At 42.0% G+C, this 23199-nt stretch overlaps 1 pseudogene; it reads left to right on the forward strand.

Annotated features, from left to right (window-relative positions):
- Window positions 1–22979, forward strand: part of LOC118912682 (uncharacterized) — a 44473-nt pseudogene extending 21494 nt beyond the window's left edge.
- Window positions 22980–23199: the final 220 nt, after the last annotated feature.

Below are 23199 nucleotides of genomic sequence, written 5' to 3' on the forward strand. Positions count from 1 at the left end.
CCATATGTATTTTTGAACTATTTGTTCCAGTTCGTTGAAGAATGCTGTTGGTAATTTGATAGGGATTGCATCAAATCTGTATATTGCTTTGGGCAGGATGGCCATTTTGACAATATTAATTGTTCCTAGCCAAGAGCATGGGATGAATTTCCATTTGTTAGTGTCCTCTTTAATTTCTCTTAAAAGTGTCTTTGTTAGGTTCATTCCTAGGTATTTTATTCTTTTTGATGCTATTGTGAATGGAATTATTTTCCTGATTTCTCTTTCTATTAGTTCATTGTTAATGTATAGGAAAGCCACAGATTTCTGTGTGTTAGTTTTGTATCCTGCAACTTTGCTGAATTCTGATATTAGTTCTAGTAGTTTTGGTGTGGAGTCTTTAGGGTTTTTTATGTACAATATCATGTCATCTGCAAATAGTGACAGTTTAACTTCTTCTTTATCAATCTGGATTCCTTGTATTTCTTTGTTTTGTCTAATAGCGCAGCTAGGAACTCCAGTACTATGTTGAATAACAGTGGGGAGAGTGGGCATCCCTGTCTTGTTCCCTATCTCAGAGGAAAAGCTTTCAGCTTCTCACTGTTCAGTATGATGTTGGCTGTGGGTTTATCATATATGGCCTTTATTATGTTGAGGCCCTTGCCCTCTCTACCCATTGTGTTGAGAGTTTTTATCATGAATGGATGTTGAATTTTGTTGAATGCTTTTTCAGCATCTATGGAGATGATCATGTGGTTTTTGTCCTTCTTTTTGTTGATGTGGTGGATGATGTTGATGGATTTTCGAATGTTGTACCATCCTTGCATCCCTGGGATGAATCCCACTTGCTCATGGTGTATGATCCTTTTGATGTATTTTTGAATTCGGTTTGCTAATATTTTGTTGAGTATTTTTGCATCTACGTTCATCAGGGATATTGGTCTGTAGTTTTCTTTTTTGGTGGGGTCTTTGCCTGGTTTTGGTATTAGGGTGATGTTGGCTTCATAGAATGACTTTGGGAGTATTCCCTCCTCTTCTATTTTTTGGAAAACTTTAAGGAGAATAGTATTATGTCTTCTCTGTATGTCTGATAAAATTCAGTGGTGAATCCATCTGGCTGGGGAGTTTTGTTCTTTTGTAGTTTTTTAATTACTGCTTCAATTTCATTGCTGGTAATTGGTCTGTTTAGATTTTCTGTTTCTTCCTTGGTCAGTCTTGGAAGGTTGTATTTTTCTAGGAAGTTGTCCATTTCTTCTAGGTTTTCCAGCTTGTTAGCATATAGGTTTTCATAGTAGTCTCTAATAATTCTTTGTACTTCTGTGGGGTCCATCATGATTTTTCCTTTCTCATTTCTGATGCTGTTGATGTGTGTTGACTCTCTTTTTCTCTTAATAAGTCTGGCTGGGGGCTTATCTGTTTTGTTTATTTTCTCAAAGATCCAGCTCTTGGTTTCATTGATTTTTCTATTGTTTTATTCTTCTCAATTTTATTTATTTCTTCTCTGATCTTTATTATGTCCCTCCTTCTGCTGACTTCAGGTCTCATTTGTTCTTCTTTTTCCAATTTCGATAATTGTGATGTTAGACTATTCATTTGGGATTGTTCTTCCTTCTTTAAATATGCCTGGATTGCTATATATTTTCCTCTTAAGACTGCTTTTGCTGCGTCCCACAGAAGTTGGGGCTTTGTGTTGTTGTTGTCATTTGTTTCCATATATTGCTTGATCTTTATTTTGATTTGGTCGTTGATCCATTGATTATTTAGGAGCATGCTGTTAAGCCTCCTTGTGTTTGTGAGCCTTTTTGCTTTCTTTGTACAATTTATTTCTAGTTTTATACCTTTGTGGTCTGAAAAGTTGGTTGGTAGAATTTCACTCTTTTTGAATTTATTGAGGCCCTTTTTGTGGCCTAGTATGTTGTCTATTCTGGGGAATGTTCCATGTGCACTTGAGAAGACTGTGTATCCTGTTGCTTTTGGATGTAGAGTTCTATAGATGTCTATTAGGTCCATCTGTTCTAGTGTGCTGTTCAGTGCCTCCGTGTCCTTACTTATTTTCTGTTTTGTGGGTCTGTCCTTTGGAGTGAGTGGTGTGTTGAATTTTCCCAAAGTAAATGCATTGCATTCTATTTCCTCCTTTAGTTCTGTTAGTATTTGTTTCACATATGCTGGTGCTCCAGTATTGGGTGCATATATATTTATAATGGTTATATTCTCTTGTTGGACTGATCCCTTTATCATTATCTCTTGTTACTTTCTTTGTTTTGAAGTCTATTTTGTCTGATACTAGTACTGCAACACGTGCTTTATCTCCCTGTTGTTTGCATGAAATATCTTTTTCCATGCCTTGACTTTTACTGTGTGCATGTCTTTGGGTTTGAGGTGAGTCACTTGTAAGCAGCATATAGATGGGTCTTGCTTTTTTTATCCACTCCATTACTCTGTATCTTTCGATTGGTGCATTCAGTCCATTTACATTTAGGGTGATTATTGAAAGATATGTACTTATTGCCATTGCAGGCTTTAGGTTCGTGGTTACCAAAGGTTCAAGGTTATCTTCTTTCGTATCTTACTGTCTAACTTAACTCATTTATTGAGCTATTATAAACACTGTCTGGTGATTCTTTATTTCTTTCCCTTCTTATTCCTCCTCCTCCATTCTTTATATGTTGTTTTTTTTGTTCTGTGCTCTTTTGTGGTTCCTTTGACTGCTTTTGTGGATAGCTTATTTTATTTTTTGTCTTTAGTTAGTATTTGGTTGGTGTTCTTTCTTTGCTGTGATTTTATTTTCTCTGGTGACATCTATTTAGCCTTAGGAGTGCTCCCATCTAGAGCAGTCCCTCTAAAAGACCCTGTAGAGGTGGTTTGTGGGAGGCAAATTCCCTCAACTTTTGCTTGTCTGGGAATTGTTTAATCCCTCCTTCATATTTAAATGATAATCATGCTGGATACAGTATTCTTGGTTCAAGGCCCTTCTGTTTCATTGTATTAAATATATCATGCCATTCTCTTCTGGCCTGTAAGGTTTCTGTTGAGAAGTCTGATGATGGCCTGATGGGTTTTCCTTTGTAGGTGACCTTTTTCCTCTCTCTAGCTGCCTTTAATACTCTGTCCTTGTCCTTGATCTTTGCCATTTTAATTATTATGTGTCTTGGTGTTGTCCTCTTTGGGTCCCTTCTGTTGGGAGTTCTGTGTCCTTCCATGATCTGAGCAACTATTTCCTCCCCCAGTTTGGGGAAGTTTTCAGCAATTATTTCTTCAAAGACACTTTCTATCCCTTTTCCTCTCTCTTCTTCTTCTGGTACCCCTATAATGCGAATATTGTTCCATTTGTATTGGTCACACAATCCTGTTAATATTCTTTCATCTCTGGAGATCCTTTTCTCTCTCTCTGTGTCAGCTTCTCTGTGTTCCTGTTCTCTGATTTGTATTCCATTAATGGCCTCTTGCACTTCATCCAGTCTGCTCTTAAGTCCTTCCAGAGATTGTTTCATTTCTGTAATCTCCCTCTGGACTTCATCCCTTAGCTCTTGCATATTTCTCTGAAGATCCATCAGCATTGTTATGACCTTTATTTTGAATTCTTTTTCGGGGAGATTGTCTGGGTCTATCTCCCCCGGCCCTCTCTCAGGAGTTGTATGGACTAGTTTGGACTGGACTAAATTCTTCTGCCTTTTCATGGTGGTAGAGGTAACTGTAGGCTGGTAGCATGTGTGTCACCTGGGAGAACAAAGTTCTTTCCTGCTTGCTGCTTGCCTTGCCCTTCTCCACTGCCTGTGTCAGTTACCTGCACTCCTGGAGCAGCTTCCGGGTTAATCCCCTAAGCTGGTGTGTGCGGGGTCTCCGTCAGAGTAGTGCAGAGCCCTGTGGGGAGTGGCAGGTGCACTGGGTGTGCTCTTCTGTGAAAGTGGCACCCCTGCCGAGCAGCTGTATGCCAACAGTGGCCTTTGGGTCTGGCCTGGGCAGCTGTGCGCTGGGCTGAGTGCCTGCTGGGGGCGCAGCTGTTCCTGGGCTGCTCCGCCGCTGCTGCCGGCTCCCGCAGGCTGCTCCTGGGCCTCTCTGGTGCTGCCGCGGGCTCACGCAGGCCACTCCCAGCCCCCTCCAGTGCCACCGCCGCGGGCTTGTGTGGGCCGCTCTGTCGCCGCCACTGCTGGCCCATGCGGGCTGGTCCCCGTCTGCTCAGGTGCCACCGCCGCGGGCTCGCGTGGGCCACTCTGTCACCACTGCTGCCACCGGCCCATGTGGGCCAGTCCTGGGCCACTCGGCCACTGCTGCCGTGGGCTCGCACAGGCCGGTCCCAGGCCCCTCTGGCGCCGTGTCCCCGGCCCGCGCTGCCACTCTCCCACTACTGGACCAGTGTGTCGGGGTCCGCGCCAGTTGGGGGAACGACTGGCAGGCTGCTTATCGCCTTGAGGGGCTTCAGAGCTGCACTGCTGTCCAGGGGGTTAGGTCACCTAGAGTTCCCCGGATTCCCAGGTGCTGGGGTGCATGTGTCAGGACGACTTCATCCAGCTGTGAGGTCCCTGTCCCTTTAAGACTTGCAAAAAGCACTTGCTTTTCTTTTGTCTCAGGAGTGCCGATTGCGGAGACCTGCTTGCAGGTTTTGCTTTTCTTTTTCTCTAATATCCAGCACCCTGTGCACTGTGTGTCTGCGCTCCTGGTGCGAATTTCTAGAGCTGGTTGTTTAGCAGTCCTGGGCTTTCACTCCCTCCCCGCTCAACTCCTTTCTTCCCACTGGGAGCTGGGGTGAGGGGTGCTCGGGTCCCGCCAGGCCACGGTTTATATCTTACCCCCTTCATGTGATGCTGAGTTCTTGTAGATGTAGATGTAGCCTGGCTGTTGTACTGTATCTACTGGTGTCTCTTTTAGAAATAGTTGTATTTGTTGTATTTTCAAAAATATATATTTTTGGGAGGAGATTTTCGCTGAACTACTCACGCCGTCATCTTGGCTTCTCTCTAGAGTATAGTGTTTTAAGCTTACTTCAGATATTTACCTCTTTAAGGACTGGATCCTTGGAAGACACGAGGTGGGCATTTGCTGAAGTTATTGGTTTCTAGATATTCAATACCTGGCCTTGATAGAAGCACGTTGGAGGGGAGCATTCCATCAGAGCAACACTGAGATTAAGACATAGAGGCCTGATGGAGTAACAGGTCAGTGTTAACACATCCAGCCAAGGGGAAACAAACAGCTTCTCTACCTGCCCCATTAACCGCCAGTCCTCGGGCCAACCCAGGGACAAATGACAGCAGGGAGAGCCTCCCCAGAACAACATTAGGCAGCTGCAAATTGAATCATTAATCTCTGTGATGGCCTCAGAAGAAAACCAGTTTTCTAGCTGATGAAAATGCTGATGGGCTCCGCACTAGGAAAGTTTTTCCAGTTAGAAGGGTGGAGGTTTCTGAGGGAGCTCCAGGGATTGGTTTGGGGGATGGCAAGTCCCTTGGCAGTGCAGGAGCATTCTATTATAATCATAAAAGGGATGAATGGCCCCCTCTTTGCAACACTCCCCTGGAATCTGCAAATAGTTTCAGCCTCAGCGATCTGATAGTTTTTCTCAGAAGCGCCAGATGAGAAGGGACCCACTTCTGCGTGAGCATTTTCTTAGTGTTGGACCCCAGGGAAGGTGTTGGGAGTCCTGTCACAGGAAATGTGGGTTCTCACACAGTCTGCAGGCTGCTGCTCGGACCACAGTCTGCCTGGGTGATAAGGCAGATAGATCCTCTCCCCTTCAGAGCTAAGACCATGGAGCACTCTGGGAGGGGCTGCCCAACATGGCGCCCAGGCGTGGGGAGACGAGAGAACTTACTGGGTCCCAGGTCTGCTTCATATGTACTTGATCCATAATAATATCTAACAATTATCACCCACTATGTCCTAGGTGCTGTTCCAAGTGCTTTATCTGTATTAGATCATTTAAATCTTTAAAACCTCCCATTTTACTCCTGGACATCGAGGCTGAGAGTTTCAGTTACTTGCTCAAGTAACCCAGCTAGTAAAGGTTGACTCAGCCTTTGAACCAGGCAGTGAGCTCTGCACCTATGGAATGCACCACTTCTCACGGTGCGTGCTCAGTCGGCAGTGACTGTCAGGCTGCTGATGACAGTGACCCCTGTCTCTGCAGAGATCACCCGGCCACAGCTGGCCTAACCATGCTTGGATTCCTGTACAGTGCCTGTTTGTAGCCTCCTCAGGGCAGAGCTCTGCTTATCGGTCTGGACTCCCTGTTGCCCTGTCCAGCTCCTTTACTGGAAAGTTTCGATTGCCACAGCCTCTAGCCTTGTGTTCCGTTTTCAGGGCTGGACTCCTCCCGCAGTGGGAAGGGAGGACAAATTATGAACTCCTGTGCTCCCTGGGCAGTGCTTCCCTTACAGTGAGCTGTGTCTGCAGCTCAGCCACTGAACCTGCCTCTGGCTCCATAAGTGTCAGAACTGTAGTGTGGTGGATGGGGAAGAAGCTCTGGGACCTGCTGAAGTGGGTGTGAGCCCCATCTTCACCATGCAGCAGCTGTGTGACCTTTAGACTGGGGCTTACCTTGCAAGAAAAGATAGCCAGCCTCTGTGAAAGCATAGACTGAGCACACAGTAGGCTGTCACCTAACCTCTGCTCCCTTTTCCTGCCCTTTCTACATGAAATATAGCTGCTCAGAATAAGAAGTGCCTATTTTAGCCACAGGCCCTTGGATTTTCGTGTGTTTGCTTAGTCCCCTGAGGAGGAGCTGTGGGTGTCTGTGGATTAGATGTGTGAGTGGGTAGGACCATGCGGCATATACACCAGACCATCAATAACTATGTGGCTCGTAGGTTTGAGCCAAGGATATTTTCATGCAAAACCTGAGTATGTTGTTATAGCTCCACAAACCACTTATCACTTCAGCAGGACTGTTTTAGTGCCAGTTTTAGAATTTTGGTGTTTTCTCTTTTCTCCTAAAAAAGTGATTTACATTGCAAAGCAGTTTCTGGCTGTGGCATGCTTGGACATTTTTCTTGAACAGTTTGTTAGGGTTGGAGGATCCAGCTTGGAGAGATCCTAAATCCTATGAATTTTGTTTAAAAATTCAGCTTCAACTACTTTTTAAGTATAATTTGAAAACAATTGCTTTTCAGATATGTAAGTAAATTTACTTGTTGGGATCCCTGCTGAGTCCTGGGGGATTGTGGGAATGTGGGGACCTGGAGGATCCTGGGAAGGCTGGGATGAGGAGTTTCTGGTGCTATCCAGGTGGGGGCTAGTCCAGGTGGGAGTCTAGGACTTGTTGGCTCAGGGGATTCCAGGAAGTGAAGGCTCTGGAAGTCTTTGGCTGTCTAGAAAAGAGTAAATTTCATTCACTTTTATAACTAACTTCTATCTGAACATGAGCACACCACGGGAGAAAATTATTCCTTTATGGATTTTTCTTTTTTACCAGTCATTTGAATTCTATCCAGTTCAGTTATAATGAAAACTGCCCTCCTTAACTGGATGAAGGGTATATTTAATATACTCACCACTTGCAGAACCAGGAGCTGCCAAATTTGAGTCATATTACTGTGATCTTGGTCACTATTAATGCGCCATTTTTCAGATGAAGAAACAGAAAAATATTTCGAACACTGCCTAGAGCTATCTACAAAGAAGAGGCTGATCTGGGACTTAGAGCTTTTTCCCTCTTGACGGTTTGTTAGTTTATTCATTTATTTCACTACTTTCCTCTCTCTGGCCCATTTGCTGCTTATTTGGACACAGAAGCTAGTGACTTCACCACTGATAGCCAGCAGTTCCAGCTTCATGGGTATGTGACGTGCACTTAGAAGGGCCCGATTCTTGTTTATGCTCTGTTGTAGCTGTCTTGAAATTCTTCACGCTTTTTGGAAAAGGGGACTTTGTTGTGCTCTGCAGATTATGTCGTCAGTCCCAATGGCCAGACTTAAGCCTGTTCCTTTGCCTGGTGAAGGTGGTGGCCCCCTTCCTCCCTGCTTTCTTTTCCTTCCGTGTCACCCTGGTGCCCCTCTGGTGGTGAAGGGGGCTCTCTCAATTCCCATGGCCTCTGTGGGTCACCTCGGAGCTTGTGGGCCGTGACTGTGCGATCCCTATTTGACCTGATGGCAGAATGCTCTGATTCTTGGCCTCCAGGAACACAAGGAACCTCTAGAGGGGACCCGTGTGCCCTTCAGAGTGAGCACTAAAAGTGACAGTGTCTCCCACAGCCATGGGATTTGTGTGGCCACTTGGGAATGTGGGGGTGTTCTGGGGGTCTTTTGGAAATAAAAAGAAATATGGCTGGATGTGAAGTTGATGAGGGCCCAAAGCTTTATAGTGAGTAAGGATCTGTGTTTACTAAGTTGCATGTGCAGAAAGGGGACATGAAAACTGGCATTTCCCCTTACTTGCCCATTTTGGCATACCCTTTGTTTATTCAGTGAAGCCCTTTCTGGTATTCCTGCATATGGAAACACAAAATTGCTCTGTTTCTTGATACAACTGTCTGAGGAGCCTTCTTTAGACAGTATTTTTGAGTGAAATGTCATAGTACCAAGGATCAAATTCCTGGTCAGTATGTGAAGATTGAGGACCCTGGTCACACAATCACACACAAGTGCAAATGAGCACAAATGCCAAACTGGACACACTAGAAATCTGGATCCCAGAAAGATGGAGAGGCAGGAGTAAGTGTAGGACTGGGTTTGTGGTGCTTGGCAGGGGTGAGAGGGGCAGGATCTGGCAGGCCTGTGTCTGCCCCAAGGCATTGACTTTTTAAAATTCACACAAAAGAAAGGAATGGGGTACCTCATCATCCTCACACTGAGTCCTCATCTTGGATTCCACCAGAGATTTTCTTAAATGAAAAAATTACTTTTTCTAATTTTAAAGGTAAAAGTTGGTCTTTGTATAAAAACCTGGAAAATATGAAAAAGAACAAAGAAAAATTATTCATAATCCTATAACTCAGTGATGATGGCTGCCCTCTTTTTTAAAAGCATTGTTTCCTTGTGAAGGAGTGAAGTCCTCTGTTGCATTTAAAGGATGATCTTATATACAAATAACATGCGCTCAGTAGTTACCGGTGTACGTGAACAGTGCTTAGAGGGTGAATGTCTTTCTGAGGGGCTCCTTGTAAAAACTATTTTGAGTCTCTTACAACTAGATTGTTAGAGTTGCTCCTGCAATTTCCTTTTTATTTTCTTCATTGTGGTGGAAGAGATGTTTATGCGTTAGATTTGGCTTAATTCAAATTGAGGACTGACTTATCTTAAAATCCACTATCCTCTTTTTAGGAGAGAATTTACTACTCATGCATTCAAATGAAGTTTTAACTGCATCACCAGAACCTCTTAAGCTGGTAACCTTCCTGTGTTTGTCGAACTTAAATTAGTCTGGATTGTTAAGAGTTTCCTCTGCTGCTCTGATGAATGGGTCCTGTGGATAAAGACCTCACAGACCTATCTTTGAGTGGCCGGAGTATTGGTGTTGGTGGGAAGTGATTTTCTTTTTTTTATTTTTAAAACTTACATTTTTTTTTAGATAATTATTTTTTATTGAAGGGTAGTTGACACAGTATTACATTACATTAGTTTCAGGTGTACAACACAGTGATTCAACATTTATATACATGATAATTCTAGATACCAGCTATCACCATACCAAGTTGTTACCATATTTTGATATATTCCTTATGCTATACATTACATCCCGGTTACTTATTTATTTTACAATTGTAAGTGTGTACTTTTTTGTTGTTCTTGTTGTGAGGGCATCTCTCATATTTATTGATCAAATGGTTGTTAACAACAATAAAATTCTGTATAGGGGAGTCAATGCTCAATGCACAATCATTAATCCACCCCAAGCCTAATTTTCGTCAGTCTCCAATCTTCTGAAGCATAACGAACAAGTTCTTACATGGAGAACAAATTCTTACATATTGAATAAGTTACATGGTGAACAGTACAAGGGCAGTCATCACAGAAACTTTTGGTTTTGCTCATGCATTATGAACTATAAACAGTCAGTTCAAATATGAATACTCATTTGATTTTTATAGTTGATTTATATGTGGATACCACATTTCTCTCTTTATTATTATTATTTTTAATAAAATGCTGAAGTGGTAGGTAGATACAAGATAAAGGTAGAAAACATAGTTTAGTGTTGTAAGAGAGCAAATGTAGATGATCAGGTGTGTGCCTGTAGACTATGTGTTAATCCAAGCTAGACAAGGGCAATAAAACATCCACGTGTGCAGAAGATTTCTCTCAGAACAGGGGGGGATGAGGTTCTAAGCCTCACCTCTGTTGATCCCCAATTTCTCACCTGATGACCCCCCTGTGACTGTGCCTGTCTTAGGTTGTTCCTCCCTTGAGGAATCTTACCCGTCTCTGGCTAACCAGTAATCTTCAGGGGCCATACAGGGAAATGTAAAGTTGGTAAGTGAGAGAGAAGCCTTATTGTTTGAAATGGTTAGCTTTTTATTTCTTTGCATATTTATGCCCTGTGGCTTCTATGCCCAGCATTTGTCTTGAGGTATCTTTACCACTTGGAAGAATTATGATACTCGGTAAATTTGATATGAGGCACAAATTCTATGTAAGGGTTGTAATTAGGAAGGAAGAAGAAAAGCTATAGAAGTAGCAGGCGGCAGAAAACATGGGAAGATTGATTATTTCTTTGACATATCTTCTTGTAGAGTAACTTCAGCATGTATAGGTTTTAAACTACTACTTAAATTGCGCACACACATTAACATAATAGGAGTATAGTTACATAACCAAAGCATACCTGTAATTACCAGCCATCTCCAGTGAAACCAAGAAAACCAGTTAGGCACCTTAGGCATTTGTGAAAACTTATCTATGATATGGTGGATATTGTCCAACTGAACTTGAACAGTCTGAGAGAAATCAGACAAATTAAAACAACCCATTCCTGGGGACTGTTCACATCCCATATGTTCTTTTAACAGTAAATAGTCTATAGTTGTAAGATTTGGAGGGCTACAATTTACACTTCTCCTAATTCTTGATTGAGTTCCAACAGTATAGATCCAGTCAAATTTGTTGTTTTACTGTATGCACAGGCCAGCTTAGATATCTCCTTCTTCATTCCCATGGCAAGTCCAGGAACTGGTGGGATAAGTGCATCTACAGCTGTAGCAGTGCGTGGATCTTTGTTGGGGTTTTTTGATGATCATCTTCTGGCATGAGTCTTCCAGAGAGTGCTGATGTTGGAAGTTCTCTTTCATATCGTTTCTTAGTTCATTTTCGGGGTAGCCCAATTAGGCTTTGATCCTCTGTATAAACACAAACAGACCCTTTGCCTACACTTTTATATGCCCTTTATACCCTTGTGTAGAACTCATGGAGGTTACCACACAGGAACTGCCTTTTTTTTTTTTTTTTGGTGTCATTAATCTACACTTACATGATGAATATTATGTTTGCTAGGCTCTCCCCTATACCAGGTCCCCCCTATAAACCCCTTTACAGTCACTGTCCATTAGCATAGCAAATGTTGTAGAATCACTACTTGCCTTCTCTGTGTTGTACAGCCCTCCCCTTTCTCCCACACCCCCCCATGCATGCTAATCTTAATACCCCCCTTCTCCTCCCCCCCCTTATCCCTCCCTACCTACCCATCCTCCCCAGTCCCTTTACCTTTGGTACCTGTTAGTCCATTCTTGAGTTCTCTGATTCTGCTGCTGTTTTGTTCCTTCAGTTTTTCCTTTGTTCTTATATTCCACAGATGAGTGAAATCATTTGATATTTCTCTTTCTCCGCTTGGCTTGTTTCACTGAGCATAATACCCTCCAGCTGCATCCATGTTGCTTCAAATGGTAGGATTTGCCCTTTTCTTATGGCTGAGTAGTATTCCATTGTGTATATGTACCACATCTTCTTTATCCATTCATCTATCAATGGACATTTAGGTTGCTTCCAATTCTTGGCTATTGTAAATAGTGCTGCGATAAACATAGGGGTGCACTGGTCTTTCTCATACTTGATTGCTGCATTCTTAGGGTCAGTTCCTAGGAGTGCAATTCCTGGGTCAAATGGTAAGTCTGTTTTGAGCATTTTGATGTACCTCCATACTGCTTTCCACAATGGTTGAACTAATTTACATTCCCACCAGCAGTGTAGGAGGGTTCCCCTTTCTCCACAACCTCGCCAACATTTGTTGTTGTTTGTCTTTTGAATGGCAGCCATCCTTACTGGTGTGAGGTGATACCTCATTGTAGTTTTAATTTGCATTTCTCTGATAATTAGCGATGTGGAGCATCTTTTCATGTGTCTGTTGGCCATCTGTATTTCTGTTTTGGAGAACTGTCTGTTCAGTTCCTCTGCCTATTTTTTAATTGGGTTATTTGTTTTTTGTTTGTTGAGGCATGTGAGCTCTTTATATATTCTGGATGTCAAGCCTTTATCGGATCTGTCATTTTCAAAGATATTCTCCCATACTGTAGGGTTCCTTTTTGTTCTATTGATGGTGTCTTTTGCTGTACAGAAGCTTTTCAGCTTAATATAGTCCCACTTGTTCATTTTTGCTGTTGTTTTCCTTGCCTGGGGAGATATATTCAAGAAGAAGTCACTCATGTTTATGTCTAAGAGGTTTTTGCCTATGTTTTCTTCCAAGGGTTTAATGGTTTCATGACTTACATTCAGGTCTTTGATCCATTTTGAGTTTACTTTTGTATATGGGGTTAGACAATGGTCCAGTTTCATTCTCCTACATGTAGCTGTCCAGTTTTGCCAGCACCACCTGTTGAAGAGACTGTCATTTTGCCATTGTATGTCCATGGCTCCTTTATCAAATATTAATTGACCATATATGTCTGGATTAATGTCTAGATTCTCTAGTCTGTTCCATTGGTCTGTGGCTCTGTTCTTGTGCCAGTACCAAATTGTCTTGATTACTATGCCTTTATAGTAGAGCTTGAAGTTGGGGATGAGATCCCCCCTACTTTATTCTTCTTTCTCAGGATTGCTTTGGCTATTCGGGGTCTTTGGTGTTTCCATATGAATTTTTGAATTATTTGTTCCAGTTCATTGAAGAATGTTGCTGGTAGTTTCATAGGGATTGCATCAAATCTGTATATTGCTTTGGGCAGGATGGCCATTTTGACGATATTAATTCTTCCTAGCCTTGGGCATGGGATGAGTTTCCATCTGTTAGTGTCCCCTTTAATTTCTCTTAAGAGTGACTTGTAGTTTTCAGAGTATAAGTCTTTCACTTCTTTGGTTAGGTTTATTCCTAGGTATTTTATTTTTTTTGATGCAATTGTGAATGGAGTTGTTTTCCTGATTTCTCTTTCTATTGGTTCATTGTTAGTGTATAGGAAAGCTACAGATTTCTGTGCGTTAATTTTGTATCCTGCAACTTTGCTGTATTCCGATATCAGTTCTAGTAGTTTTGGTGTGGAGTCTTTTGGGTTTTTTATGTACAGTATCATGTCATCTGCAAATAGTGACAGTTTAACAACTTCTTTACCAATCTGGATTCCTTGTATTTTTTTGTTTTGTCTGATTGCCGTGGCTAGGACCTCCAGTATTATGTTAAATAACAGTGGGGAGAGTGGGCATCCCTGTCTAGTTCCCGATCTCAGAGGAAATGCTTTCAGCTTCTCGATGTTCAGTATAATGTTGGCTGTGGGTTTATCATAGATGGCCTTTATTATGTTGAGGTACTTGCGCTCTATTCCCATTTTGCTGAGAGTTTTTATCATGAATGGATGTTGAACTTTGTCGAATGCTTTTTCAGCATCTATGGAGATGATCATGTGGTTTTTGTCTTTCTTTTTGTTGATGTGGTGGATGATGTTGATGGACTTTCGAATGTTGTACCATCCTTGCATCCCTGGGATGAATCCCACTTAGTCATGGTGTATGATCCTTTTGATGTACTTTTGAATTTGGTTTGCTAATATTTTGTTGAGTATTTTTGCATCTACGTTCATCAGGGATATTGGTCTGTAGTTTTCTTTTTTGGTGGGGTCTTTGCCTGGTTTTGGTATTAGGGTGATGTTAGCTTCATAGAATGAGTTTGGGAGTATCCCTCCTCCTCCATTTTTTGGAAAACTTCAAGGAGAATGGGTATTATGTCTTCCATGTATGTCTGATAAAATTCCGAAGTAAATCCATCTGGCCCAGGGGTTTTGTTCTTTTGTAGTTTTTTGATTACCGCTTCAATTTCGTTGCTGGTAATTGGTCTGTTTAGATTTTCTGTTTCTTTCTGGGTCAGTCGTGGAAGGTTGTATTTTTCTAGGAAGTTGTCCATTTCCCCTAGGTTTCCCAGCTTGTTAGCATATAGGTTTTCATAGTATTCTCTAATAATTCTTTGTATTTCTGTGGGGTCCGTCGTGATTTTTCCTTTCTCGTTTCTGATACTGTTGATTTGTGTTGACTCTCTTTTCCTCTTAATAAGTCTGGCTAGAGGCTTATCTAGTTTGTTTATTTTCTCGAAGAACCAGCTCTTGGTTTCATTTGATTTTTGCTATTGTTTTATTCTTCTCAATTTTATTTATTTCTTCTCAGATCTTTATTATGTCCCTCCTTCTGCTGACCTTAGGCCTCATTTGTTCTTCTTTTTCCAATTTTCATGATTGTGACATTAGGCCATTCATTTGGGATTGTTCTTCCTTTTTTAAATATGCTTGGATTGCTATATACTTTCGTCCTAAGACTGCTTTTGCTGTGTCCCACAGAAGTTGGGGCTTAGTGTTGTTATTGTCATTTGTTTCCATATATTGCTGGATCTCCATTTTGATTTGGTCATTGATCCATTGATTATTTAGGAGCGTGTTGTTAAGCCTCCATGTGTTTGTGAGCCTTTTTGCTTTCTTTGTACGGTTTATTTCTAGTTTTATGCCTTTGTGGTCTGAAAAGTTGGTTGGTAGGATTTCAATTTTTTGGACTTTACTGAGGCTCTTTTTGTGGCCTAGTATGTGGTCTATTCTGGAGAATGTTCCATGTGCACTTGAGAAGAATGTGTATCCAGTTCCTTTTGGATGTAGAGTTCTATAGATGTCTATTAGGTTCATCTGCTCTACTGTGTTGTTCAGTACTTCTGTGTCCTTACTTATTTTCTGCCCGGTGGATCTATCCTTTGGGGAGAGTGGTGTGTTGAAGTCTCATAGAATGAATGCATTGCAGTCTATTTCCCCCTCTAGTTCTGTTAGTATTTGTTTCAGATATGCTGGTGCTCCTGTGTTGGGTGCATATATATTTAGAATGGTTATATCCTCTTGTTGGACTGAGCCCTTTATCATTATGTAGTGTCCTTCTTTATCTCTTGTTACTTTCTTTGTTTTGAAGTCTATTTTGTCTGATATTAGTACTGCAACCCCTGCTTTCTTCTCGCTGTTGTTTGCCTGAAATATGTTTTTCCATCCTTTGACTTTTACTGTGTGCATGTCTTTGGGTTTGAGGTGAGTTTCTTGTAAGCAGCATATAGATGGGTCTTGCTTTTTTATCCATTCTATTACTCTGTGTCTTTTGATTGGTGCATTCAGTCCTTTAATATTTAGGGTGACTATTGAAAGATATGTGCTTATTGCCATTGCAGGCTTTAAATTCGTGGTTACCAAAGGTTCAAGGTTAGCCTCTTTAGTATCTTACTTCCTAACTTAGCTCGCTTATTGAGCTGTTATATACACTGTCTGGAGATTCTTTTCTTCTCTTCCCTCTTATTACTCCTCCTCGATTCTTCATATGTTGGGTGTTTTGTGCTGTGCTCTTTCTAGGAGTGCTCCCATCTAGAGCAGTCCCTGTAAGATGTTCTGTAGAGGTGGTTTGTGGGAAGCAAATTCCCTCAGCTTTTGTTTGTCTGGGAATTGTTTAATCCCACCATCATATTTGAATGATAGTCGTGCTGGATACAGTATCCTTGGTTCAAGGCCCTTCTGTTTCATTGCATTTAATATATCATGCCATTCTCTTCTGGCCTGTAAGGTTTCTGTCGAGAAGTCTGATGTTAGCCTGATGGGTTTTCCTTTATAGGTAACCTTTTTCTCTCTAGCTGCCTTTAAAACTCTTTCCTTGTCCTTGATCTTTGCCATTTTAATTATTATGTGTCTTGGTGTTGTCCTCCTTGGATCCTTTCTGTTGGGGGTTCTGTGTATTTCCGTGGTCTGTTCGATTATTTCCTCCCCCAGTGTGGGGATGTTTTCAGCAATTATTTCTTCCAAGACACTTTCCATCCCTTTTCCTCTCTCTTCTTCTTCTGGTACCCCTATAATATGGAGATTGTCCCTTTTGGATGGATCACACAGTTCTCTTAATATTGTTTCATTCCTGTAGATCCTTTTGTCACTCTCTCTGTCATCTTCTATGTGTTCCTGTTCTCTGCTTTCAATTCCATCAATGGCCTCTTGCATCCTATCCATTCTGCTTATAACCCTTCCAGAGTTTGTTTCATTTCTGCGATCTCCTTTCTGGCATCTGTGATCTCCCTCCGGACTTCATCCCATTTCTCTCGCGTATTTCTCTGCATCTCTGTCAGCATGTTTATGATTCTTATTTTGAATTCTTTGTCAGGAAGACTGGTTAGGTCTGTCTCCTTCTCTGGTGTTGTCTCTGTGATCTTTGTCAGCCTGTAGTTTTGCCTTTTCATGGTGATAGGAATAGTTTGCAGAGCTGGGACGAGTGACGGCTGGAAGAACTTCCCTTCTTGTTGGTTTGTGGCCCTCCTCTCCTGGGAGAACAGCGACCTCTAGTGGCTTGTGCTGAGTAGCTGCACGCAGACAGGGCTTCTACTTCCTGCCCGGCTGCTATGGAGTTAATCTCCGCTATTGCTGTGGGCGTGGCCTGGCTCAGGTAGCTGCTCCAAAATGGTAGAGTTCCGTTGGAGGGGGAGCAGCCTGGAGGCTATTTATCTCTGTAAGGGGCCTCTGAGCTCCCTGCAGCCCAGGGGATTAGGGTGCCCAGAGATCCCCGGATTCTCTACCTCTGGATTAAGTGTCCCGCCCTGCCCCTTTAAGACTTCCAAAAAGCACTCGCCAAAACAAAACAGCAAAAAAAAAAAAAAAAAATGGCCGCTCGCTTTTCTTATGTCCTCCGGCGCCAGGCCTCCGGTACCCACTCACTGTTCTTGCTTCCCTATTTCTCTAGTAACCAGGGCCTCCCGCGCACGCACTGTGTCTGCGGTCTGGTCCAGATGCCTGGGGCTGGGTGTTCAGCCATCCTGTGCTCCGTCTCCCTCCTGCTCTGCCTGCTCTTCTCCCGCCGGGAGCTGGGGGGAGGGGCGCTCGGCTCCCGCGGGGCCGGGGCTTGTATCTTACCCCCTTTACGAGGCACTGGGTTCTCGCAGGTGCGAATGTGGTCTGGATGGTGTCCTGTGTCCTCTGGTCTTTATTCTAGGAAGAGTTGTCTTTGTTATATTTTCATAGATATATGTGGTTTTGGGAGGAGATTTCCGCTGCTCTACTCACACCGCCATCTTGGCTCCAGCCCCATGATTTTCATATATTGTGTGTTTTCTCGCCATAGTTAAAAAATAATCATTCAATTGCTTTGTGTTTGTACAATTTGAAAGACAAGGGGACTTATAGTTAACTTGAGAGTTAAATTATAACTTAGTGCCTTCTGTGTAAAGACTTCATTAAAAAGAAAAAGAATCAATGTTCAGATGGCAGGGGAGGCCCCACCTCATGCATCTGCTCTTTCTGTCTTCTGATATCCCCTTCAACCTTTCAAGAAAATGATTCATGCATGAGCTTGGACAAAAATGGCTCTTTGCTTTGTTTTGGAGTTTTAAAAGCTCCACTGAATTTATTCAATTTAATTCAACCGGCATTTCAACATTATAGGTCCCCACTGAGTGGGGTTCGAGGAAGGGAGAGGAAGAGTAAAAACAAAAGCAGAAGGCACTGGTGTGTACCCTAACTAGCTGGTAAGTGGAATCTTACTCCTGTGTGGAAAAGACACATTGATTTCTCTGACCACAGAACCAATATACATTTCCATGGCACAGGTAATAATGGTACTAAGGTATTTGACTTGACCAGCAGTTTTCTCCAAGGGCTGAAGCTGAACCAGAGGACCCTGTTAATTAGCTTGGGTGTATTATGGCATCACCCCAGGTTCGTTGGGGCAGAACCATTAGGTCCTCTTTGTCGTTTGGGCTTTCAGAAGCCATCCCAAGGTCATCCCTTGGTCAGGATGGGCCCCAGGAACATCTAGGTTGGCCTACTCCTTCTCACACTTTCCCTGAACTTTCTCTAGAACTAAGAGAGTACTTGCAGGCCTGTGGTTGTCGTTGACCCCTCTGGGTTTATATGGGTCCCTAGTTCCAGCCTGTGGTTGCAGATAGAACACAGTGAACTGGCTGGGGCCTAATCTTCTACTGGGCAACTTGAGACTTCCGCACAGAAGGGCCAGAATGCCCTGGTTGTGGTTCTAGGTTTTGGGTGTCTTTGACCCTTTTGTGGTTTCTTTGTCTGATGAATGACCACTAAGTTGTCATAGTACAGGAGCTAGATCTCCATGAAAATGCTATTTTGTGTTGTGTAACATCCCTTGTGTAAATGCTTTCAATTCTAGGCAGAAGTGACACAGATTAGATAATTTGCCCTTATTTAGATAATGTGGAATGTTCTTTGGATTTGGTGCTTAGGCATCTCTGGTTAGAGACCGTCCCCTTCGGCCCTGGAGCTTTCAGTGGCTCTCTTAACTCAGAGGTCTTCCTTCACATAATCATTTAGAAATGTTGCAGGAGAGAACTGATTTTTGTCCAAAGCAATTTTATTTTTATAGGCAATGGAGGTGACTTTTTAAAAAAAGAATCAAGTCACATGTTATTTCCTAAAGAAAGCTGTGAGTCTCTATTCATTTTATCTTCTAGATTAAGACTTTTAAAGTCAAGAAGCTATATATTTGTTAAAAATGAGGCTAATAATTATCCATAAAAATAACTGCACATCTGCTAATTATGTGTCTTTCTAAAATCAATCTTGAAGAATTCTTTTAAATGCCACATTGCATCTGGAAAAGAAGATATTATTAATATGCATTTTGGGGGGTTCTCTGCTTTTTTGGTAGACTATTTTTTTTGATGGTAGCACTTGGCTCTCATGTTTCATTTTCACATGTTAATCATTAGTCATTTCTCATGACCTCTCCAAGCAGCAGCCCAGAAAATAGTTCTTAAGGGCTGCCCACTTGAACAATGGTGAGGAGGGGCTCTGAGTGTTGCAGATGACCTGGGGTCATGTCCTGGATCACAAAAAGATGAAAGGTTAGTCTAGTGGTCGGCTGCAGGTCCTGGGAAAGGTGGGCCTCTTCAGGCCGTGGAAACTGAGAAGGAAGAACGTCCATGTGCAGAGCTGGCTGTGCTCAGAAAGAGGCCTTGCAGGTTCCCAGAAACCCCTTTGATTTGCTGCCCATTCCACATGATGTTTAGTAATAAACAGAGTTCCATGACCAGTCTAGACAAACAAATCATGGCCTGGCAAACTTTGTGTTCTGATAACATGTCATGTCTTTGCAATGCAGGGAGGAAGGAGCCAGCTTTGAAACTCTAATGCAGTGCCACTGTGAGCAAACAGTAGGTAGAGAGGCTGAGATGGGATGCAGACAAACAGACCCCACTCTGGCCGAATTAGAGGGTGTTCCCTGCTTTGTGGCTTGTGAATTTCCTCCTCGGTCTTCCTCCAGGCGTTAGGAAGCTGCCTTGAACTTGAGTGAAATGCAAGAGGTTTAAATATTAATATTGCTGAAGCCCTGAGGGTAGATTGAACCACCTGCTTCTCCTGTAGCAGCTGTACTAAAGTTGGCACTAGAGAGACACCATTTTTCTCTTTAAACAAAGTATTTCATCCAAGTTGGATTTTGATTGAGCCAGGAAGCCTTCCAGGATATTTCATGTTCACTGGCTAGCTTTATCTGTCGTTTGGAGATAAATCTGAAGAGAAATCTCAGAACTTCCTCATGCCCTTGCTCTTTCCTCCTCCACCTTATCAATAAAAGCACAGGAGGAAACTTGGCCAGTTGAGTGTTATCAGCATGCAGGACAAACAGTAAAATTCTATTTCTGCTGAGACTTAAAACAGAAAAAAATGCCAAGAAAGGTTCTGAGTTCACTGAATTCTCTGTAAAATAATCTGTGAGTGAAAACAGCAGCTTTTTTTTTCTTTGGGACTTGTGCTTCTTATAAATACAGTTCAGGATGACAAACTGTGTATACAACAAAGAATGCTTAGAAAATATGGTTGGTAGTATTCTTCTGTGAATGTATTTGGGCTGTTTTCATTTTGAAATAATTCGTTTTCAGCATTTATCAAGGGAGGTTCTTTTACAGTTACTTCAGTACATTTTTCTTCACCGGTATTGAATTATTTACTCAATGTTAATGGTTCCTTGCAAATATTTACTGAATCTCTCTGTAAACTGTCCTCTAAATTAGACCAGAAGGTTCAAAACTAACTCTCCTTTTGGTATCCAGCCTTTTAAGGTAATCTCTCTGCTGGTATCTGTGCAATTAACTGAGAGCATTTTAATAATAGGGGATAATAATTACTGTTTGCTTATTATTGAGAGACATTTCCCCCCTGTGCATTTATTTTTAGGGAAACTAGATCGTTATGTAGCACACAGTGATGCTGATAAAGAATTTAATTACTGTGTGAGAACTTTTGGTGGGTGGGGAACAAGAATTTGCAGTATTTTTACTCATGTTTTGTGGAGAATTGAGTCTTAAATTCCTGCAACTACTGAAAATATGGGAACTGCTGGAGTGCAAGGTGTTTATACAGAGAGCCATAAATCTATAAAAATATTTATGTCTGCGTAAAAATGTGCAGAGATGAGCAAATGATCACAGGAAAAAAACCAAAAGCCTATATTTTTGCTATTCTTTTCAGGGGAAAGGTTTTGTCATGAGCATAAATTATTCCCTCTACAGACCAATCTGGGAAAAACAAAAGGTGTGTTTATTTGTATTACCCTACTTTAGTAAAAGGTTATTTCTGTGTGTATTTTCTAAGAAACAAAAATGAGCAGTTCCATATATCTTTATTGCAACATGAAGGAATTATACCTTAGTCTAACATTTACCCCCATTCTAAATTAAAACTTTCAAGTTTCTAATAACTTAATGCCTGTGTTAATGAGATTTCAGGGATCAAGAACTGTATCAGATAAGCTCAATTAATATATATGTATCAATGTGCATAACTGCAATTAGTAGAATGGAAATATTAAACCATTTCTCAGTTACTGCAAAGATTCATCAGCTCAAACTCAAATTCAAGGGGTTCTTTGTTATCCTTCCTCTAGGAAAGAAAAATGTGACTCAGATTGCTCCAGAATTTCAAAGCCAGAATGAGACTTAGGGTTCACCAGTCTCATCACATTAATTCATTCATTTTTGCATTCATTCAACAAATGGGAGCAACTATGTGTCAGTCTTCCAGCTATGTGCTGGGATTACAGTCATCCCCCTCTCCGCTGCCCCCAAAGTATAGTGTTCTTATGAAAACTTTGGTAAGCCAAAATGGCATAAAGAGAAGAAACAGTTACCATTAATTTACATGGAAAAATTCTTGAGCATTCGCACACCCAAAATACAACCTCTCTTAGGCTTTCTAATACTTTAGGACTCATCTTGCTAACGGATGCACAAAATAAATCGATGTAAGGCACAGATTCTCCCAGATTCAGCTCAGAGCTACCACCGCTCGTACTGAGATGTTGCGTGCAGTTCCCGGGGAAGGAGCTTGGCGGCGCCACTCTCTCTGCTTGGGGTGCGCAGGTGCCTCTACTTGGGCTCCATGCAAGACAAACGCTGAACGCTGTTTTTGCTTTTAACCTTTTATCATAAAAGTGAAAATCCTCTTTGGATTTCTTTTCATTTTCTTTTTAGTTAGCGAAAACAGATACTAATGTAGGTCTTTCATCAAAGCAAAGTGGTGTAATGTGAAGTTGGGAAAAAGGAATATTTATACAGTGTTGAGCAATAAAACAGGCCGCCTCCCTCTTTCATGAGGTGGATAATGGGCAGAACTGACCCGGTCAGATTTGCATTTTTAAATGCTCAGCCTCACTAATTTTGAAATTTTAATGGTAATTATAATATTCAAGTAAACTCCTGGAATAGCACCTTATAATGTTTTTTTAATAAAAATGAAAAAGGTGACATATATTCAAGGATGGGACTTAAATTTCCTAGAACTTTCTAATACTGCTATGGTTTATATTATTTTTGTTGTTGAAGTTAAAGAAAAATGATACCATAGATTTACCCTCAATTCTTTTTCTGGTTTTATTTATTGCTCTGGCTATCGCTAAAATTTTTGCTGGCTTAATTAATAGTTATCTAATGGATAATTACTCTGAATAGCACTGCTTTGGTTAACGCTATGTGATATGTAATAATAATAATAATAATTATTATTATATATACAGTTAGGAAATAGCTGTATCACTGGTAGTGGGGTGGGGAGCTGCTCTGTGCCCCTGGGGCCTTGCCCTTTCGCCCTCTGCTCCCACTCCTCCTGGCCATACGACCATCTTCTTCAAGGGAGAACCCCAACAGCAGGAAGAGCTCCTGTGCTGTGCAGCTTCCAGGTGGTGGATCCAATTTTCATTAGACTTTGATGAACCAACAGAACAACCTATGGGGAGGAACGAAATGGCCTCTTGTGTCTTTGAGACTCCTGAGGAAAACCCTACCCCGTGGGCCAAGTCCGGAGGTGGCTGCGAAGATGCTGAGTCAGCTGGACTCCAGAGAAGGAACTCTTCTGAAGAAAAAACTGTGGAGACTTATTAGATCCGACATGCATGAAAATGCGGACTCGGACTTGAGGCCAGCCTGCAGCCGGGTGAGAAGGCTGTGCCCGCTGCCCCTGCGCCCAGCCTGGGGGCACCTGCCCCAGTGCTGTCCTTATGAAATCTCCCTGGTGACAAGTCCAGCCATGCCCTGGGTCAACTCTGTCCTGAACTCTGTCATGTTGTTTTCTCCGTGCTTGTGAACTATACAACTGAGACATGACTGTACATCTTTCGGATTTGTTTCATTACAAAGAAACAACTTAAAAAAAATTACAAGCAGTTTTACTTAATCTCTACCTCCACATCTTACTCCCCTTGGGAGCTGAAAATGTAATCTTGCCTATTTAAGGGAAATAGTCCAGTTAGCAAAGGCCCAGTCATTTTCCACCCAAATCCAGTCGTTTGCATGGTTCTGCCCCCTCCCTTGTCCTGGGGGGTGGCACCTTAGTTCACTGACGCAGAGTGCCTGGCAGCAGTTGGGGGA

This window comes from Manis pentadactyla, chromosome 2 (genome assembly GCF_030020395.1).
Source record: "Manis pentadactyla isolate mManPen7 chromosome 2, mManPen7.hap1, whole genome shotgun sequence".
NCBI lineage: Eukaryota > Metazoa > Chordata > Mammalia > Pholidota > Manidae > Manis > Manis pentadactyla.